Genomic DNA, 17,465 nt, shown 5'->3' with positions numbered 1-17,465 from the left:
GAGCAATTGGGACTTTTTTTTTTTAATGGTATTTAAGTGTTTACGAGATAATTCAGTCAGACATAGTCCTTGACCCACAAGGGGCTCATAATCCTAATCCACGTTTTAGAGATGAGGGAACAGGCACAGAGAAGTGACTTGCCTAAGGTCATAGAGCAAACAAGTGGCAAAATCAGGATTAGAACCCAGATCAGAGAAGCAGCATGGCCTAGTGGATAGAGCCCAGGCCTCGGAGTCAGAAGGACCTGGGTTCTATTTCTGGCTCTGCTACTTGTCTGATGTGTGACCTTGGGTAAGTCACTTATCTTGACTTACCCAGGAGAAGCAGCGTGGCTCAGTGGAAAGAGCCCGGGCTTTGGAGTCAAAGGTCATGCGTTCAAATCCCGGCTCCACCAATTGTCAGCTGTGTGACTTTGGGCAAGTCACTTAACTTCTCTGTGCCTCAGTTACCTCATCTGTAAAATGGGGATGAAGAATGTGAGCCCCCTGTGGGACAACCTGATCACCTTGTAACCTCCCCAGTGCTTAGAACAATGCTTTGCACATAGTAAGCACTTATTAAATGCCATTATTATTATTATTATTATTATTATTGTCTTCTCGTGCCTCAGTTACCGCATCTGTAAAATGGGGATTAATAATAATAATGGCATTTGTTAAGCACTTACTATGTGCAAAGCACTGTTCTAAGCGCTGGGGAGGATACAAGGTGACCAGGTTGTCCCATGTTGGGTTCACAGTCTTAATCCCCATTTTACAGATGAGGTAACTGAGGCACAGAGAAGTTAAGTGACCTGCCCAAGGTCACAGAGCTGACAAGTGGCGGAGCAGGGATTAGAATACAGGACCTATGATGAAGAATGTGAACCCCATGTGCGACGGGGACTGTGTCCAACCCAATTTGCTTGTATCCACCCCAGTGCTTAGTACGGTGACTGGCGTATAGTAAGTACCTAAAAATACCATTATAATAATAATTATTAGTATTATTATTATTATCCTCCAACTCCAAGGCCTGTGCTCTTTCTCCTAGGCCTTGCTGCTTCTTTATTGAAAAGGTAGAGTGTCCCACCTCTCTTTCCCTTCCCCCTCATAGCAGTGGGGTGTGGGGTGGCAAACTGCCCCACTCGCATTAGACAACCCATCATCATCATCATCATCATCATCATCATCATCATCACTCGAGATTGGAAGCTCCTTGCGGGCAGAGAACCTGTCTACCAACTCCGATATATTGGACTCTCTCAAGCACTTAGTACAGTGCTCTGCACATGGCACGCACTCAATAAGTACGGTTGATCGATTGATTGACGGTTGATCGCTGTCCTTTAGAACAATGGGGTGAAATTGGGAAGCAGTGTGGCTTCATCGAAAGAGCATGGTCCTGGGAGTCAGGGGACCTGGGTTCTAATCCTAGCTCTACCACTTGGCTGCCGTGTCACCTTGGGCGGCTGGGTTTAGACTCCATGTCCTTCTGGCTCTCTCCAGGCCCTTGCTCTGTCCACTACGGCATGCTGCTTGACAGACAGTATGGCTTATATGTAAAACCATCCTTCAAATCTACCTTTTAGACTGTGAGCCCACTGTTGGGTAGGGACTGTCCCTATATGTTGCCAACTTGTACTTCCCAAGCGCTTAGTACAGTGCTCTGCACACAGTAAGCACTCATTAAATATGATTGATTGATTGATTGATCTACCAGGGCTTTGCCAAGATTCTGCCTGATTTCACCTCGACTTTTATTTCCTTCTTGGACCTGCGAAAGGCGTTGCCATCTGGCTCATCCCTCAGGATTTATTCCAATAAATCCCGAGTTGATTCTTGAGCCATAAGGACATCCATCCTTCCTTCCCCCTGAGTGGCTAGACAGACCAAGGAGGACTGTTCTGTCCTAGAGAAAGAAGATTCTGCAGTAAGGGTGTCTGGGCTGGGGAGTCAGCCCCAAGAAAGCTAACACTCTTCCTCGGCTCCCAGAAATGAAGACAAACAACGCTGGAGGCATATCTGAACCAGAGAGTTGGATAATGATGACTCAAGGGGTGAGGGTATAGCTGGAGGTAAAGGACTGTCAACTCCTGGTGGGCAAAGTTCGTGTCTACCAACTCTGTTGTTGTATCGTCCTCTCCCGAGCTCTTAGGACAGTGTTCTGCCCACAGTCAGTGCTCACTAAATACCACTGATTGATTAATTGAGAGGTAGGTCACACCCCTGGAGTTGGTGGGGTAGAGCACCCAGGGGAAGGTCACTGGGAGCCCAAGCAGGAAGTGTCCAAAAGGTGTAACTGGCCAAAGAGCCCGGGCGGTGCCCAGAGTCTGGAATGATTTCTGAAAGGAGAGAATGATGCCGTCCTCACTGGGAATCAGAGAGGAGGCTGAGCCTCTACCCTGGGGCCCAGCTGGAGAGGCGATACTCAAAAGAGAAGGGCCCCAAGTCGCCCAACCAAGGGCCAGATTTCCCAGGGCCAACACACATAACACACCTCTTTGGCATCATGTTTGCTGCCATTTGGGAGTCCTCATCCCAGTCGGACCTTGGGGCACCCCGAGAACCAACAGGGGTTCGTTATTAATGACGATGCTGTTTATTCGGTGCTTAACATGTGCTCAGCCTCGGGGGAGATCCAAGTTGATGAGATTCCCTCCTTCCTCTCCCCCTCGTCCCCCTTTCCATCCCCCTCGTCTTACCTCCTTCCCTTCCCCACAGCACCTGTATATATGTATATATGTTTGTACATATTTATTACTCTATTTATTTATTTATTTATTTTACTTGTACATATCTATTCTATTTATTTTATTTTGTTAATATGTTTGGTCTTGTTCTCTGTCTCCACCTTCTAGACTGTGAGCCCACTGTTGGGTAGGGACTGTCTCTATATGTTGCCAACTTTTACTTCCCAAGCACTTAGTACAGTGCTCTATACATAAGCGCTCAATAAATGCGATTGATTGATTAATTGATCCAACAGGGTCCCTGTCATTCATTCCATCGTATTTATTGAGCGCTTACTGTGTGCAAAGCATTGTACTAGCACCAACAACAAACAGACACATTCCTGCCCATAATGAGCTCACAGTCTAGAGGGGGAGACAGACACTGATATAAATACATAGATTTAATTAATTAATTACAGATCATTAACAATTAATCATCAATTACAGATCTATACAGATATATATCTGAAAGGGAGAGAACTGGATTCTTATCCCCATTTTGCAGATTAATTAACTGAGGCCCAGAAAGGTTCAGTGATTTGCTGAAGCACACACAGCAGGCCAGGAGCAGAATGAGGACTCGAACTCAGATCTCCTGCCCCTTGGTCCGGTGCTCTTTTCTCCAGGCCGGGCTTCTTTGCATCCTCATGGCTGCCAACTGCAGGCTCCTTGGTTGGTCCGAGTTGGTTCTCAGTACAGGGGCAACTGCTCTGGGCCCTTAGCCCCCAGCAAGTTTCCAGCGACCTGCAGGGACTGAGTGGGTTTGGGGACAGTGGTCAGTCCCAATTCGCCCAGCATCTCTCTGGCCTTTCAGGGACCGAGAACGCTCCTGGCCGGCCTGCGCCGAGTTCCCTTGACATTGCCATGGCCTGGCCAGCCAAGGGTGCATCCCCGGGGAGCCCAGGGAGCTTGGGGTGCTCCCAAGCCAGAAACCAGGCCAAAAACTCAGCCAGGAGAGAAGCTTGCCCGCACGCCCATTCGGCACTTCACCTAGGTTACCGTTTCACCTTTATCTCTCGCCAGTCTCTCTGATGATGATGGCATTTGTTAAGCGCTTACTATGTGCAGAGCACTGTTCTAAGCGCTGGGGGGGGTACAAGGTGATCAACTTGTCCCACGTGGGGCTCACAGTCTTAATCCCCATTTTACAGATGAGATAACTGAGGCTCAGAGAAGTTAAGTGACTTGCCCAAGGTCACACAGCAGACATGTGGTGGAGCCAAGATTCGAACCCGTGACCTCTGACTCCAAAGCCCGGGCTCTTTCCACCGGGCCACGCTGCTTCTCTCTGAACCGACACTGAATGGTTTTAGAAATTGGGTCTGAGGAAAGGGAGAGGCGGGTATGCCGTGGAAGGAGGAGAACATGAGCATCCCAATCCCAATCCTGAATAGCTGGGTGACAGGCTCGGGCCCTGGCCTGCGGGGCTACCAGTGGCCCTTCCGGGAGCTCTGGCTTCAGCCGCTTGGGAGCCCGGAGGTCTCGGAAGGGTTGGTTTGCATAATCGGAGCTCAACAGACAAGTAACGTGAATAGCAGAATTATTATTAGGCACTTATACAACACTTCAGATTTGCAAACTGTTTCGCAATCCTTTTAATTAGTCAGACCTCTCAACCCCCCTGAAGGAGAGATTGCTGTTGGAATGTCAGGTTACCCAAGAGCGCAAAGCCCCGGGTCCCCTGTCTTCCTGTTCCTTCTCTCAGACCGTGGTTTGCTTGAAGGGCCCCCTACCCCCGCCATCGCCGGCTCTCATTGTGGAGTTTTGGTTTGGGACTCAAACCGCTTGATTTCCAAAGAGTCTGCTTCCAGGCAAAAATTTCTGTTCTTTCTTTGGAAGCGTCTTGACTTCCCTCCCGGATGACTCAACTGCGTGCCGCTGTTTTATCCCTAAACCCTCTAAATCCCGGCTTTCTGTTCCCGGGGAGCGGCGGAGCTCCATTCATGGCCACTAGATCAGCAGATGCTTGCTTCTTTTGTAGGTTTCCCAACCTCTGCACATATTTTGTGCTTAACAAATAATCTTGATTGTTGATAGAGGTAGGTGTATTTGGGATGACGGCTGTAAAAATATTTTTTCATGATAGATTCCCCCCACAACGTGATGACTTTTGGTGTCGTTATTTAGGAAGGAGGTTTTTCAATAATTCATTTCTGCTCTGCCCTTCAGGGTCTCTCATTGAGATTAGTAAATAAACTGTTCCTTTATTTTCTTCTCAGCTATACTGCTCCGCCTTTACTTAAGCCTGAACAGCACTGGGGACGTTGATCTGTAGGAGGGGCCCAGAGTGGCCTGTCAGTAAGTGTCACTGCTTTAGCCACAGTCAATTAGCTAATCTTTCACTGGGATTTATGGAGTGCTTTCCCAGTGCCGGGCACTGTGCTAAACACTTGTGGGGAGAAGACCGGGAGCTGGACGCACGTTCTCCACTCTTGAAGAGCTGGCGGCCTCACGACGTGGCTCTACCGACCCATGCTTCTGGAGGCCTACCGGTCCAACATACTGTTGCCAACTCGGAGGGGAGAGAGGGGAAGGGAGCGCAGTTAAGTGCTGAGGCCATTCCATCACTGCCACCACAGCCAACAGCAAAGGACCAAACCCCGAGATGAAGCGAGGGAAAAAGAACTTCAAAGAATCATCTGACATCAAGCGTGTTTTCAGAGTCCCCATCTCTGGCCTCCAGTGAACGTGGAGGAATTTAAACCCCCTCCTCTCTCTCCCCTTCCTCCCTCCCTCCCGCCTGCCTAGAGTTGAGACTCAGAGCTGGAAGTTGCAGTTTCTCTTAGAAACTGCGCATAGTAAGCGCATAGTAAGCGCTCATAGTAAGCGCTCTTACTGCACATAGTAAGCGCTCAATAAATACAATTGATGATGATGATGTCCCCGCCATCGACCCCCGGCCAACGTCCTCCCCCGGGCCTGGAATGCCCTCCCTCTGCCCATCCGCCAAGCTAGCTCTCTTCCTCCCTTCAAGGCCCTACTGAGAGCTCACCTCCTCCAGGAGGCCTTCCCGCACTCAGCCCCCTCCTTCCTCTCCCCCTCGTCCCCCTCTCCATCCCTCCACCTTACCTCCTTCCCTTCCCCACAGCACCTGTATATATGTATATATGTTTGTTCATATTTATTACTCTATTTATTTATTTTACTTGTACATATCTATTCTATTTATGTTATTTTGTTAGTATGTTTGATTTTGTTCTCCGTCTCCCCCTTTTAGACTGTGAGTCCACTGTTGGGTAGGGATTGTCTCTATATGTTGCCAACTTGTACTTCCCAAGCGCTTAGTACAGTGCTCTGCACACAGTAAGTGCTTAATAAATACGATTGATTGATTGATTGATTAGAAAAAAAGGCCGTGATAATCCTACTGTCTTTGTCCAGGAGCCATGCCCTACTATGGCAGGGAAACCCAATCAATCGATCACCCAATCAATCAGTGGTATTTATTGAATGCTTATTGTGCGCAAAGCACTGTACTAAGCACCTGGGAAAGTACAACACAACAGAGTTGGTAGCCACAAACTTCGCTCACAAGGGAGCTTACGGTCTGCGGGGGAGGCAGACATGAACATAGATTATGGATGGGGAAGGGTAGAGTATAGGAATATTTACAGAATCTATTGTTGCTGTGAGGCTGGTGTGAGGATCAAAGTGCTTAAGGGTTCGAGTCCCGGCTTCGCCGCATGCCTGCTGTGTGACCTTGGGCAAGTCACTTCACTTCTCGGAGCCTCAGTTCCCTCATCTGTAAAATGGGGATGATGACTGTAAGCCCCACGTGGGACAACCTGATCACCTTGTATTCCCCCCAGCGCTTAGAACAGTGCTTTGCACATAGTAAGCGCTTAACAAATGCCATCATTAATTAATTAAGGGGTCACAGCTTAGTATGTAGCTAATACCAAGGGGAGGAATGAGGGGAAATGAAGGGCTTAGTCGGGGAAGTCTTTTGTCTTTTGTCTGGTTTTTGTCCAGCTTTCCCAGCGCAGTCCCCAGCACGGTCCCAGCACGGTCCCAGCATGCTCCCCAGCACAGCTCCAAGTGCATCCCCCAGTGCAATCCCCAACAGGAACCGCATTCCTATTGCCAGGGAATCCTCTGCAGTTACCTAAGTAAGCAGTTACAGCAGACCCAACCTTCTGCTCTCAATTGGCTTGAATCACCACCCAGAATTTATTAGCCCAGAACATTCCGGTGCAGGGTAGAACTCGTGTCTGACTGGTAGGTGGTTGGTTTAGTGTACCGTGAAACTCCCCCCGAAGCACCCCATCCCCCCGCTGGCTCTTCCTCAGTATTCATGCGGTCCCTCTCCCAATAGTCCCGTGGTCCTTCCTCCCTGATGCTCATTTGACCAGGTGGTCATAGTCCAACCGAGGAAACGGCATGTACTGAGCACCTCCTGAGTGCTGTGCAGGGCCCACTTCTCAGCACTTGGGAAAGCACGACAAAAGCATGAGACCTGTTCCCTGCTCACAAGGAACTTCTACTCTAATGGGGGAGACAAACACAGAAATGCCCACCAGCAGTGGAATCAGAATACTGAAGAGAATATTCAATGTTCAATCATCATATATCAAAATATGACTGAATGACTGACAATGAATGAATGAATGAATGAATGAATGAATGAGAAGAAGAAGAAGAGGATAAGGGGGCTTAGTCAAGGAAGGCCTCTTGGAGATGTACCTTCAATAAAGCTTTGAAGATGGGGAGGGTCATTGTCAGACAGAGAAGGAGGGAATTCCATGTCAGAGGCAGAATGTGGGCAAGAGGTCGCAGTAGGGGAGTAGCAAGGTGAGGTAGGAGGGGACAAGGTGATTAAGTGCTTTAAAGCCGATGGTGAGGAGTTTCTGTGTGATGTGGAGGTCGATGGGCAACCACTGGAGGTTCTGGAGGAGTGGGGAAACATGGCCTGAACGTTTTTGTAGAAAAATCCAGGCCGCAGAATGAGGTATGGACTGGAGTGGGGAGAGACAGGAGGCAGGGAGGTCAGCAAGGAGGAGGCTTACACAGTAATCAAGGCGGGATAGGATAAGTAATTGAATTAACATGATAGCAGTTTAGATGGAGAGGAAAGGGCAGATTTTATCAATATTGTGAAGGTCGAACTGACAGGATTTAGTGATGGATTGAATGTGTGGGTCGAATGAGCGAGAGGAGTCAAGGATAACAGTTATAGGGTCAAGGTTATAGGCTTGTGAGACAGGAAGGATGGTGGTGCCATCTACAGTGCTGGGAAAGTCAGGGAATGGAGAAGCAGCGTGGTCTAGTAGATAGAGTACAGGCTTCGAAGTCAGGAACCTGGTTCTAATCCTGTCTCTGCCATTTGTCTGCTGTGTGACCATGGGCCAGTCACTTCACCTCTCTCTGCCTCAGTTATCTCATCTGCAAAGCCCTCATCTGCAAAGCCCTACTGAGAGCTCATGTCCTCCAGGAGGTCTTCCCAGACTAAGCCCCCCTTTTCCTCTTCTCCTCCCCTCCCCATCACCACCCCCCAGCCCTACCTCCCCCTCCCTACAGCACTTGTGTATATTTGTACATATTTACTACTCTATTTTATTAATGATGTGCATATAGCTATAATTCTATTTATTCTGACAGTTTTGACACCTGTTACATGTTTTGTTTTGTTGGCTGTCTCCCCCTTCTAGACTGTGAGCCCATTGTTGGGTAGGGACCGTCTCTATATGTTGCCGACTTATACCTTCCAAGCGCTTAGTACAGTGCTCTGCACACAGTAAGCACTCAATAAATACGATTGAATGAATGAATGAGTGAATAAAGCAGGGCTTAAGACTGTGAGTCCCATGTGAGACATGGACTATGTTCAACCTGATTAGCTTATATTCATTCAATTCAGACATGTTTATTGATTGCTTACTGCGTGCAAAGTACTGTACTAAGCACTTGGGAGAGTATATCTACCCCAGTACCTAGTACAGTGTCTGGCACATAGTAAGAGCTTAACAAATATCATACTTTTTTTTTTTAAATAGGCATTCCCTACTAATTGACGAGTTGATTGACTGGAGAGGGCTAAAATGGTCCCTTGGACTTCTGCCTGCTAGTTCCAACATGCTAAACTGTTTTCTTGCTCAGTGGAGATTTGACTGAGTGCCTGACATATCTTCTCTTGTAGTAAAGCTAGTCCCTGCCTGTTTTAGCATGCAACAAATAACTTGTTGTCATGAGTTAACCATCTGCTTGCGAGCCTTTCATGTGCTCAGTTCTTCTTCATCTTCTTCCTCTTCTGCTGCTGCTGCTGCCTGCTGCTGCTGCTCTCCCAGCACTTTCCATTCTTCCCCTCAAGACTGTAAACTCGTTGTGGTAAGAGAATGTGTCTGTTTATTATATTCTACTCTCCCAAGCATGTAGTACAGTGCTGTGCACATAGGAAGCACTCAATAAACACGATTGACTGACTGACTGGAATTTGTTCTCTTAAATGTCTTTTTAAGAGGAGGTTTGGGATACTTGCTAATGTGTCAGATGATGCCCCTCCAGGCTCCCCAGTCTGAGCAGGAGATAGTAGAGAGTAGTAGCAGTGAGAGAGTAATGATAGTATTTATTAAGCACCTTCTGTCCCACTGTCGGCTGTTGCCTTCCTGCTGGCCCAAAGCAGGAAGTGGCCCTTCCCCGGGCCCTGGAGAGCTGGGAAACAGCCGCAGCAGGAGCAACTCTAGGGCAGGCAGCTGAAATCTGGTTTGGGGCAGTCCTGCCCTGCCCCTTGTGCCACCCCCCTGCCACCCCTCCCCGCCCCACCAGCCTAGTCTTCCCAATCCAACCTGGAAACAGAAATAACAATAATAATAACAATAATGGCATCTGTTAAGCATTTACTATGTGCCAAACACTGTTCTAAGCACTGGGGGTAATCAGGTTGTCCCACATGGGACTCACAGTCTTAATCCCCATTTTACAGATGAGGGAACTGAGGCACAGAGAAGTTAAGTAACGTGCCCAAAGTCACACAGCTGACAAGTGGCAGAGCCGGGATTTGAACCCATGTCCTCTGACTCCAAAGCCCGGGCTCTTTCCCCCGAGCCACGCGGAAATCTTTGCCCCAAGCTTTTTCACCTTTCAAAATGAATCCCACTGACCCCCATCTAGACTGTAAGTTCACTTTTAGACTGTGAGCCCACTATTGGGTAGGGACTGTCTCTATGTGTTGCCAACTTGTACTTCCCAAGCGCTTAGTACAGTGCTCTGCACACAGTAAGCGCTCAATAAATACGATTGATGATGTAGGCAGGGAACGTCTACCAACTCAGCTCCCAAGAGCTGAGGACTATGCTGTGTACACAGTAAGCACTCAGTAAATACCACTGATGGATCTAGCAGCCCCCTTCTTCCCAATATGCAGAGAGAAAGGCCGTACTCATGGAGACGCGGCCACCGGGCTCTCTCTGAACATGGCTTTTCCTGCCTGCCGGTGAACCTTGTCCTTCCTTCTCCTCCGTGGCCTGACAACTCAGCTTATCTCCCTCCCGGCGTCCATCTCGCCCCTACTGAACACCTCCTTCCTGGTGCAGCCTCACCCCAGCCTCACTCCTAGAGTCCCTGATATCATAAGCCTCGCCCCTTGGCCCCTTCCCCTGCTCATTTTTACACTCTGGCTGCCCGCTGCCCTGCCCCCCACTCCCGCTCCCCACTCCTGACCTCCCCTAGCCCTCTGCCCCGATTTCCTCATCTCGTGTACTCGTTTCCGGAGTTCTCCTTAGTTCGGCGGGACTTTGACTGAGCAGGAAGGCCCACAGTGGTGAAACAGAGGCCTGGCTGTCCTGCCATTCATTCATTCATTCAATCATATTTATTGAGCGCTTACTATGTGCAGAGCACTGTACTAAGAGCTTGGGAAGTACAAGTTGGCAAAATATAGAGACAGTCCCTACCCAACAGTGGGCTCACAGTCTAAAAGGGGGAGACAGAGAACAAAACCAAACATACTAACAAAATAAAATAAATAGAATAGATATATACAAGTAAAATAAATAAATAAATAAAATAATAAATATGTACAAACGTATATACATATATACAGGTGCTTTGGGGAAGGGAAGGAGGTAAGATGGGGGGGATGGAGAGGGGGACGAGTGGTAGATCCATCTACATCTGCCAAATACCCCAACCGTTCTGGAAAGCTGTTGGATGTGGATGATAATCAGATGCCTTCTTTCCTTCCCCTCGTTAAACCTGCCCCGCAGCTCTCCACACCCTTCCGGAAGAGGACAGGGACGAGGGAGAGTTGGGGGCTGGTGGGATGGCAAGGAGGGAAGGGTGCTGACCAACTGAGAGAACCAGTGCTGTCCAAGACTGTGCCGCTTCTGTCATTTGCATTCTCCCTTGGAGAGGGCTGCAGACATCACCCTTCAGTCGTCACTCTTAGGCGTTAAACTTTTTAAGAGTCTTGAGGATTTTTTCTTATTGTGCCACTTTCCACTTAATGTGTGTGCAGCATTTTTTTTTATGGTCAGTCAGTCAATCATCTTTATTGAACGCTTACTGTGTGCAGAGCACTGGACTAAGCTCTAGGGAGAGTGTATTACAACAATAAACTGACACATTCCCCCCCAAAGTAAGTTTACAGTCTGGAGGGCATTTGTTAGAAAGCATTATGGCATTTGTCAAGCTCTTACTATGTGCCAGGCACTGTACTAAAACTCTGGGGTAGATCCAGGGTAATCAGATTAGACACAGTCCATGTCCCACGTGGATTCACAATAATAATAATAATGGCATTTATTAAGCGCTTACTATGTGCAAAGCACTGTTCTAAGCGCTGGGGGTTTACAAGGTGATCAGGATGCCCCCCGCAGGGCTCACAGTCTTCATCCCCATTTTACAGGTGGAACTGAAGCCCAGCGAATTGAAGTGACTTGCCCAAGGTCACACAGCTGACAAGCGGTGGAGTCGGGATTTGAACGCCTGACCTCTGACACCAAAGCCCAGGCTCTTGCCACTGAACCACACTGCTTCTCTATACTGTACTATACCATACTGTAATATACGACATACTATCCCATTCCCAAGCGCTTAGCACAGTGCTCTACACAGCGTAAGCGCTCAATAAAAAAATACGATTGAATGAATGAATGAATGAACGATATCATCATCATCATCAATCGTATTTATTGAGTGCTTACTATGTGCAGAGCACTGTACTAAGCTCTTGGGAAGTACAAATTGGCAACATATAGAGACAGTCTCTACCCAACAGTGGGCTCACAGTCTAAAAGGCGAAGCTATATCTTCAGCCCTAGAGAGCGCAGCGCATGCGAAGTCGAAGCCCGGGTGGCCGGGGGGAGAAGGGAGAAGCTCTGAGCATCTTAACCTCCATTTTACAGATGAGGTAACTGAGGCACAGAGAAGTTAAGCAACTTGCCCAAGGTCACACAGCAGACAAGTGGCAGAGCCGGGGTTAGAACCCAGGTCCTTCTGAATCCCAGGCTCGGGCTCTTTCCCACTCTGCTTCTCATTTTTCTTCTCCTTTTCCCCAGAGTTGCTGAGCTCTGTGGGCCCTCGCCCCCAAGATGAGAATCCCAGCTTTGAGGCCCGATCGCATGGGGTAGCAGGAGAGTTTTTGTCTTTTCAACAGGGGGGGAAACAGATCGCGCCGCTGCTTCACCAGGCCACAAAAGTGGGATTTCTCCCTGGGGCCTGGTCAGCTACCGCTGAGTGAGGGTTGCCCAGTCCAGGCCACCTTTGACCCAGCACTTCCTCGGAGCGGCTACAGTAGGTTTCCAGAGAATGGGAGAGATTGACTCTCCTGAGTCATGGGGCCGTGGGGTCCTCAGAGATCAGCTAGCTCACCCGTTCCGCCTAATTTGGCTAATGAGATCTGGGCAGACGTGCCTGATGCTGAGCTAGTCACGAACAGGGCTAAGCTGTTCCCTCTCCAAACCCTTGTCCCCACCTCTCCTCTCTCCTTCTCCTTCCCTTTCCCGCCCTCTCCTTTAAGTTTATGGCAGGTTGTAAGGAAGGCTGACAAAGCTTAAAGACACTTTTAATTAGAGGTTTCTGCAAAATTGGGCTGTTAATTAGAACTCATTCATTCATTCAATCAATCGTATTTATTAAGCACTTACAGTGTGCAGAGCACTTTACTAAGCGCTTGGAAAGTACAATTCGGCAACGGATAGAGATAATCCCTACCTAACAATGGGCTCACAGTCTAGAAGGGGGCGACAGACAACAGAACAAAACAAGTAGACAAGCATCAATATCATCAAAATAGATAAGTACAATTATAGATATAGACACATCATTAATAAAATAGAGTAATAAATAGGTACAAATATACACAAGTGCTGTGGAAAGGGGAAGGGGGTAAAACAGAGGGAGGGAGTAGGGGCGATGGGGAGGGGAGGATGAGCAGAGGGAAAGGGAGGGCAAAATAATAACTATAGTATTTGTTAGCACTTACTATGTGCCAAGCACTGTTCTAAATCCCCATTTTACAGATGAGGTAACTGAGGCATAGAGAAGTTAAGTGACTTGCCCAAGGTCACACAGCCGATTAGATTACAGTAGATTAGAACCCATGTCCTCTGACTCTTTCCACTAAACCACGCTGCCCCAAGGCCCAGGAGGCAATTTAGTGGAAAGAGCAAGGGGCAGGGAATCAGGTCACCTGGTTTCTAATCCTGGTTCCCTTGTCTGCTGTGTGACCTTGGGCAAGTCACTTAACCTCCCTGGGCCTCAATCAATCAATCAATCATATTTATTGAGCGCATACTGTGTGCAGAGCATTGTACGAAGCGCTTGGGAAGTACAAGTTGGCAAAATATAGACAGTCCCTACCCAACAGCGGGCTCACAGTCTAAAAGGGGGAGACAGAGAACAAAACCAAACATACTAACAAAATAAAATAAATAGAATAGATATGTACAAGTAAAATAAATAAATAAATAAATAGAGTAATAAATATTAGTCAGTCAGTTGTATTTACTGAGCATTTACGGTACTGCAGAGTACTGTATTGAGGAGCTGGGCGAGTACAACAATGAAAAGACACATTCCCTGACCACAACAAGCAGCGAGAAGCAGTGTGGCTCAGTGGAAAGAGCCCGGGCTTTGGAGTCAGAGGTCATGGGTTCAAATCCCGGCTCCGCCACTTGTCATCTGTGTGACTTTGGGCAAGTCAGTTAACTTCTCTGTGAGCCCCCAGTGGGACAACCTGATCACCTTGTAACCTCCCCAGCGCTTAGAACAGTCTTTGCACATAGTAAGCACTTTCTAAATGCCATCAAAAAAAAAAAACCAACATGCTTTGGAGTCGGAGGTTATGGGTTCAAATCGCGGCTCCGCCACTTGTCAGCTGTGTGACTGTGGGCAAGTTGCTTCACTTCTCTGTGCCTCAGTTCCCTCATCTGTAAAATGGGGATGGAGACTGTGAGCCCCCCGTGGGACAACCTGATCACCTTGTAACTTCCCCAGCGCTTAGAACAGTGCTTTGCACATAGTAAGCACTTAATAAATGCCATCAAAAAAAAAAACCAAAACAAAACAAAAAGCCAACAAAAAAAAACAAAGAAACCCAAGCAGTTTCCCTACCAGTAAAATGGTGGTAAAATACCTATTTTCCCACCCTGTTAGACAATGAGCCCCATGTGGGAAAGGGTCAGTATCTGATCTGGTTATCTTGCATCTACCCCAGTGCTTAGTACAGTACTTGGCACAGAGTAAGTGGTCAGTAAATACCGTCATGATCACCACTTTTACTGCGTGCCCATGCTAGTGGGCCATCCATCCCTGAGCCTTAAAAAGGAAACGTCATGGCTTCCTGCTTCCCAGAGGATCAATCAGTAGGGAGGGGAGTGGCAGGCTACAGGCCCATTGTCTTTGTCATGAGTCGTTCCTGGAAGGTCTGGAATCTGGCCCAGGGGGGCTCTCTGATTATCACAGCAGGACACAACCCCAACCTTATCTAGATCTGGTTTGGTTTCATTCATGTCTGCGGGGCTTTTGACACCAACCCTTGGGTAACTGGATTTTGGAATTTATTAGAGAAGCAGCGTGGCTCAGGGGAAAAGAGCCCGGGCTTTGGAGTCAGAGGTCATGGGTTCGAATCCTGGCTCCGCCACATGTCTGCTGTGTGACCTTAGGCAAGTCACTTTGCGTCTCTGAGCCTCAGTTACCTCATCTGGAAAATGGGGATAAAACTGTGAGCCCTACGTGGGACAACTTAATCACCTTGTATCCCCCCCAGTGCTTAGAACAGTGCTCTGCACATAGCAAGTGCTTAGCAAATGTCATTATTATCATTATTATTATTATTATTTCAGCATATGGCCATCAGGGAAGTGGGAGTGGGGAAAGGAACAGATGCTTGGAAAACTTGGGTCATTCTTTCTTGACCTTGTTAATAGACTTGACCTATGTACAAGTCAGTTGCTCTCTTGCTTTAGTGGAGTGATTCTCCCAATGTTCAGTTGTCTCTGGAATTCTCCTCCTTTAAAGGAACAAAATCCAACAAGCTTCAAGAGACACACAAATCATGATGTTAACCTTAGTGCTGAAGTTGTGATCTCCAGGTGAGTAAGGCTCCTGGAAGTCACAGTTCTGAGGCTCACCTATCTCTCTCCCTTCATTCATCCCTAATTCATCCCACTCCAACTTCTCCACAGTGGGTTAGATTCTGCACTTTTCTCAAAAATGTATTCTTATTGTATGAATCCTTGTCAAAATACTCTCTTTAATGGGTACAGATATGGGAATGTAGCCTGTTTCTCATTCCCATAAATTATCATGGTTCATAACCAGGAATTTCCGGAAACGCATCCCCACAACCTCTACCTTGACACGAGGTGCTCTAATGACCTCCTTAATGGACCTCAATCTCCACCCTCTCCTGCGTCAATCCAGGGCCCCAGAGCCCTTTTTAAAAAGAAAGTGTAGGATCAGTAGGGCTGGGTTAGTAGCAAGTAATCAGAAAAATCCCACTTGTAGATTGTGAGCCCATTGCTGGGTAGGGATTGTGTCTATCTGTAGCCGAACTGTACTTTCCAAGCGCTTAGTACAGTGCTCTGCACACAGTAAGCGCTCAATAAATATGACTGAATGGATGAATGAAAGTAGCATAATAATAATAATAATGCTGGTATTTGTTAAGCGCTTACTATGTGCAAAGCACTGTTCTAAGCACTGGGGAGGTTACAAGGTGATCAGGTTGTGATCAGGTTGTCCCGGGGGGGCTCATAGTTTTAATCCCCATTTTACAGATGAGGGAACTGAGGCCCAGAGAAGTTAAGTGACTTGCCCAAAGTCACACAGCTGACAGTTGGCAGAGCCGGGATTTGGAGTCCATGACCTCTGACTCCAAAGCCCGGGCTCTTTCCACTGAGCCACGCTGCTTCTCCATGCATGCTAAGGGTCATGTGCTTTCCCTTAGCATGACCTAAGGGAAAGAGCAGGGACCTGACCGGAAACTTTGGTTTTAATCTCAGCTCTACCATTTGTCTCCTGTGTCAGTGGGAGAGTCAGTAACTTTTCAGTGCCTCTGATTCCCCATCTGTAAAATGGTGATTTAATAATCATAGTTAAGGTATTTGTTAAGCACTTCCTATGTGTAAAGCCCTATTTTAAGTGCTGGGGTAGATACGATTTAATTGGGTTAGACATACTCTCTGTCCCACTTAGGGCTCACAGCCCAAGTAGAAAAGAGCTCAGATATGGGTTCCCCATTTTACAGAAGAGGAAACGGAAGGGCAGGGACGTGAAGCGACTTGGCTAAATGGCTCCCACGGCAGGTTAGTGGCCGGGTGGAATTAGAACCCAGGTCCTCTGCCTCCAAGAACAGGGCTCCTCCCATTGGGCTACACTCCCTTTCTCCCCCTCTCCCCCTTCCCATCTCCCCGGCCCTACCTCCTTCCCCTCCCCACAGCACCTGTATATATGTTTGTACAGATTTATTGCTCTATTTATTTTACTTGTACATATTTACTATTTATTTTGTCAATGATGTGCTTCTAGCCTTACTTCTATTTATTCTGATGACCCTTCCTTCCTCTCCCCCTCATCCCCCTCTCCACCCCCCCATCTTACCTCCTTCCCTTCCCCACAGCACCTGTATATATGTATATATGTTGTACATATTTATTACTCTATTTATTTAACTTGTACATATCTATTCTATTTATTTTATTTTGTTTAGTATGTTTGGTTTTGTTCTCTGTCTCCCCCTTTTAGACTGGGAGCCCACTGTTGGGTAGGGACTGTCTCTATATGTTGCCAACTTGGACTTCCCAAGCGCTTAGTACAGTGCTCTGCACACAGTAAGTGCTCAATAAATACGACTGATTGATTGATTGATTGATTGGAAAGAGCCCGGGCTTGGGAATCAGAGGTCATGGGTTCAGATCCCAGCTCCACCGCTTGTCAGCTGTGTGACTCTGGGCAAGTCACTTCACTTCTCTGTGCCTCAGTTACCTCATCTGTAAAATGGGGTTTAAGATTGTGAGTCCCACATGGGACAACCTGATCACCTTGTATCCTCCCCAGTGCTTAGAACAGTGCTTTGCACATAATAAACTCTTAACAAATACCAAAATTATACAAGCACTTAGTACAGTGCTCTGCACACAGTAAGTGCTCAATAAATACGACTGATGATGATGATGATGATGATGATGATTCTCCCCCTCTCCCCCTTCCCATCTCCCCGGCCCGACCTCCTTCCCTGCTCCACAGCACCTGTATATATGTTTGTACAGATTTATTGCTCTATTTATTTTACTTGTACATATTTACTATTTA

This window comes from Tachyglossus aculeatus, chromosome 17 (assembly GCF_015852505.1).
Source record: "Tachyglossus aculeatus isolate mTacAcu1 chromosome 17, mTacAcu1.pri, whole genome shotgun sequence".
In the NCBI taxonomy this organism is placed as follows: Eukaryota; Metazoa; Chordata; class Mammalia; order Monotremata; family Tachyglossidae; genus Tachyglossus; species Tachyglossus aculeatus.
The sequence above is the reverse complement of the archived record's forward strand: the minus strand, read 5'-3'. Positions refer to the sequence as shown.